The 4533-nt window shown below is 44.3% G+C and overlaps 1 long non-coding RNA gene across 1 annotated transcript; it reads left to right on the top strand.

Annotated features, from left to right (window-relative positions):
• Positions 1-1783: 1783 nt before the first annotated feature.
• Positions 1784-3432, top strand: LOC116070889. Its single transcript, XR_004110617.1, has 2 exons — positions 1784-2036; positions 3327-3432. It is a non-coding gene; the product is annotated as an uncharacterized LOC116070889 (long non-coding RNA).
• The last annotated feature ends 1101 nt before the right edge of the window (positions 3433-4533 follow it).

Below are 4533 nucleotides of genomic sequence, written 5' to 3'. Positions count from 1 at the left end.
GTGGACGGGCCGCTGCGAGCCAACCCTATCAGTAAGAACTTAGCAAAAAGTAATTTGAAATAAGTAACTCATCTTTTTTTACTGAAAGACCCCCAGAACTGGGGAGATCCTTACTCAAGTCTCAGGATGACGTGACCACCCAATGACTCATGAGATACTGAACTTGCTGCAATCACATGAGGTTTATTGGGGATACCGGTACCGGGTTGATCTCATGACCTTGCTGGCCAGAGTTCGACACCGAACACAAGAAGTGTGGGATATTTAAGGGAACATCCACAGGCTGGGGGCGGGGAGAGAGTTACCAAGGAAACATGGCATGAAAACAGTGGAAAATTTCAGAGGGACCCAACCCAAGGTGTTCAGTTAGGGAGGGGAACATATTCATTCTAGGAATGTAATCTCCATCTACTGGTCAACAGGGTGGAGAGTCTCATAAACCACTAGACCTTCATTCTTAGTTCCTCCCTCATAGTGGATCATTCAGGAGGGGCAGGTATCGGGAACCAGAGCCCTGAGGCTCTGGATTAGCAAAGTTCCTGGAACTAGCTACTCCACCTTTTTTTTTGGCTTGTGGCAGAGGTTTTCCATGCTCGCTTTTAGGTAAAAGTTATACATTATACATTCTAAGATTCTCCAGCCTTTCATTACTTAATACAACTTTTTGACATAACTGAGTCTTAAATATTAAAAAAGATATTGCCTCTGAAACTTTTTCTATAGCAACTAATGATCGTTTTTTTAAAGCTCATGGTATGAGAGCAAAGGTATTGAAATTTCCTATTAGAGGGATTAGATAATAATCAATGTACACTGAAAAATTCAAAGTCTTGGCTTCTTGTACTGAAGCAGAGACAAGAAAATTATAAGGCTTTTAGCCCCTTTTAAAAGCAAAAATTTCTAATGATTACAAATTTACTAGAAGCAAAATCTTTAACATTACCAGGATGTAGAAGGAAAAACATCCTTTAAGTAAACAATAGCTTTACATGAAGTAGGTAGGTCATATTGTAATGTTTCTAAGAGTTCCATGACCTCATTGACCTTTTATAAATCTTAAGTTTAAAGTTACTTTGAACCACACCTGGCTAGATCTGTGATAATGCTGTTTTTGTCTTAAAAACAATTCCCTGGAGGCAAGGGAGAGGCAAGATCTTGAAGACTCCCCTCAGCAGTGTTTGTTTAACAAAAGAAATGCCTCACAGGCCCTACTGAGGCCCCTCTGTGCTTTTCATTAACTCAAATGTAAATATTTCTGTCAGAGCATAGAGTCACACCCAAAGATTATACCTTCTGCAGTGACCACAGATTCCAAGGGAAATTTTGCTACTATCCCTGTCCCCTTTTCAAGCTGATTTATACCTAAAACATTTTTTATAACCTTGGCTCTGTAAAAGCATTGCTTGTAACAAAAGGAACCTCTGCTTAAGGATCTCTGAACTGTCTTTAGGGTACAAACTCCTTGAAACAATTTATCAAGAGCCTGTTTGATACCAAATAAATTTTCACCAAAATCTCCTTTCCAATCTTAAATTTTACTTTTACCACTTGTAAGGAGCATGTAAGGCCTGAAGGCCAGGTAGGCTAAAATAGAATATTAAAATGACAAGTGAATAAAGTGAAAGTAAAATGTGTGAAATGGATAAGCATACTGCAAGGCCCAGAGTGGAACCCCAGATAAAGACAGAGGGATGCACGAAGCCCAACGTGCAGACATAGATAGAGATAAGTAAGAGCTTAAAAACCACGGCCAGAAGCGATCAAGTCAGAGACGGGATGGCTTGCTGAGCGAATCCACGCTGCTCAGACTCCCAACTCTCAACTCCCCACAAGGCTTAGGAGCAGACCCGAACGCTGACTCGCTGACCCGAGCCCTGCCGCCAGGACGAGACCCAGAGCTGCCGGGACCCGAAGCCCGCGTCTGGTGCGTCGAATGCCAGCTGACTCGCCACCTGAACGATCTGAGGAGCCAACCCGGAAGTAAACCGGAAGTGACGCCAGAGACGTGGGAGCCGGAGCCTGCGAAGCGGAGACAGGTCGTATATCCCTTAGCTTATAATGTTAGAATGTTAGAATGTTTGGAAGTGTTCTGCTAGTGATACTAGTGATTGCTATGTTATTTTGGTGTGTAATTTGTGTGATACAGCCTGATAAAAGCTCTTTTAGCACCACGTCCGACTCCGTGTCTTCTGTCATAATTACTGAGGGCGTCCGCCAGCTGGAACCCTAGGCTGGTCACCCTAAGTGCTCGCGACACCACTCTATGTAATTAAGTTTGTTTTTTAAAGGAGGGCAGCAGGCCCATACTGGCCACAGCTGCCTCCAACTTTTACTACTCTTGTAATCATCCTAATTACAAAATATAGGTGAGTTAAGATTCTTAAGCTTGTGATCAGACTACAAACTGCAGCCAATGGAACACTGTCAATTTTAACCATAGTTTCTTAATTTCTTTTGTAATATTAGGCCATAACCATAACTTTTAGAAAGCAAAACCCAATTTTAAACAATCTGTACTCTTTAAAATCAATATCAAAAACACTACAGCTATCATGAACGGCAAAAGCAAACAAAATGGCAAAATGGACTTGCATTCATCCTGCGAGGGCAGGACGGCCTGTCGCCTGTGTGATGGCTCGACATCGGTGGGAAGTATAAGCTGCCCACATGACCGTGCGACCTCAATGAAGGCATGCAGGCAAGGCGCAACCTGATGCCACTTTCTCCAGACTCTCCGGAGCGGAGCAGGCTCCATCAAAGGTGTGAGCCACCCCTTGGTGTACTAAGCGGGCGTGGAAACCTCCGCCACTGGGGCCCCTGGAGGCAGATAGTATGTGGCTGTGGCCATGGGGTCCTGTGCCACCATCTTTGTTGACTCCTGCCACGTGTCTTGAGTTAAGCTAACCCTTTGCTTCTCAGCAGGGCAACTTAACTCAGCCTCTGCTGTGTCAACCATCTTTATTTTCAACACAAACCACAGAACTGTCACAAGACAAAGACAGACACAAACTGACATGTATACATATATTTTGTTTTGGTTTTGTATTTTACTATTTTTATCTATTTCTTATTTTATTAATGCCCTATTCCTCTTGCCTAAATGTAGTTCTTGACTATGGACAATTGCCTAATTGAAGTTTCCGATCCTAACTATTGCTACCAAACTCTTAAGTGAAAACCACACCGGGCCGGTGTAGTCCCGACTTAGCTGGCATAGTCTTGCATCCCATAAATTGTTTACCTGTGCTGGACACCATTTTCTTTCTTCTGTTTCTTGTGAAGCTTCACCAGGTAGCACTGTTCTCTAATTATCTCCTCGTTTCCAGGCCCCATCATCGGGCACCAAACTGTTGCAGCTGCCTGCAACTGCATGCGATCAGGTCTTCTGGAAGAGGAGAAGGAGCCTAAAAGAATAAAAGAAACTGGACTGCCGCGGACTGGGATTTCTTTCGGGGCCCCTTATTCCACGGGACTAGGGATTCTGGCCAGGTGGGCACGGGATTCAGCTTTGACAAACAGACTAGACACCAGTGTGTAAGGTCTGAGTGTATTTTTCAAATATGGAGTCAGGTTTAAATAGTCGATACAGAAAGGTTTGAAAAAGTCAGATGGTACAATGGTCAAGATACATCAAAACAAAGTGCAGGTACATCGCTCTTCGTTAGGAACATAATGAGTCAGGCAGCAAAGTAAATACATGTTAATTTAGCAGGAACTAAACAAGGATTACAATCTGAAAGAAAGCTTAGCTCTGACCAAGATCACCTGGCTTCTAAAAAGCCAGGTGCAGATAACTGCTCCTCTTCAGCTAGTTGCTATGGTTACAGACTGGGTAGGCCTAGTTAGTAAGCTCTTCAACTATGTTGCCTTTCTGGGCCAGCGGAGGTTAGCCCCAGGGAGCACCTGCTAAGCTAGTTCCTAGGAGTGATTCAGCTGCAAATCTAATATGGCCTGCCTATGTTGACTAAGAATGAGGATTTCACCTGATCTTGCCCTGGGATAGTTCTCTCATTCTGTAAGCTATGATGCCCTGCCCCCAATGCTGGAGGCTAAACATTCCAAGCCGGGGTTTGACTAGGACTTTGGAACATTGGTGAAGGTCAGAAAGCAATGTCCGAATTTTCTTTTGTTAGCAGTGAAGAAATGATATCTTGGTGAGTTCCTAGCACACAAGTACGAAGACATATCTGGGCTACCTCTGAGCCTGGGGTGCCAGGCGACAATGCGGAGGCAGGAGACTGACTTTCCTTGAAGTTTACGCCTCAAATACCACCATCACGCAAAGTGTGTGTGGCACCGGACAGCAAGAGGTAATCAAAAATGGGACCAAGGCATGGTGTGCTTTCAGTCCACCATGTGTTATTCAACTGTGTAACAAGCAGGTAGGCAAAACCCCGCCCTCAGTCGGCCAACATCTCGTGGCCCAATCAGCATCTTCATCTTTGGTCTCTGGAAGCAGGAGTTCCGGCACAGTGGGAACTTAGAGAGAGGAGGGTGTAACTGTTAGCAGGCAGGAAGCCACTTGAGGCAAAG

The sequence above is a fragment of the Mastomys coucha genome, unplaced genomic scaffold, assembly GCF_008632895.1.
Source record: "Mastomys coucha isolate ucsf_1 unplaced genomic scaffold, UCSF_Mcou_1 pScaffold22, whole genome shotgun sequence".
In the NCBI taxonomy this organism is placed as follows: domain Eukaryota; kingdom Metazoa; phylum Chordata; class Mammalia; order Rodentia; family Muridae; genus Mastomys; species Mastomys coucha.
Note: the sequence above shows the minus strand (reverse complement) of the source record. Positions and strands in the feature narration are given on the sequence as shown.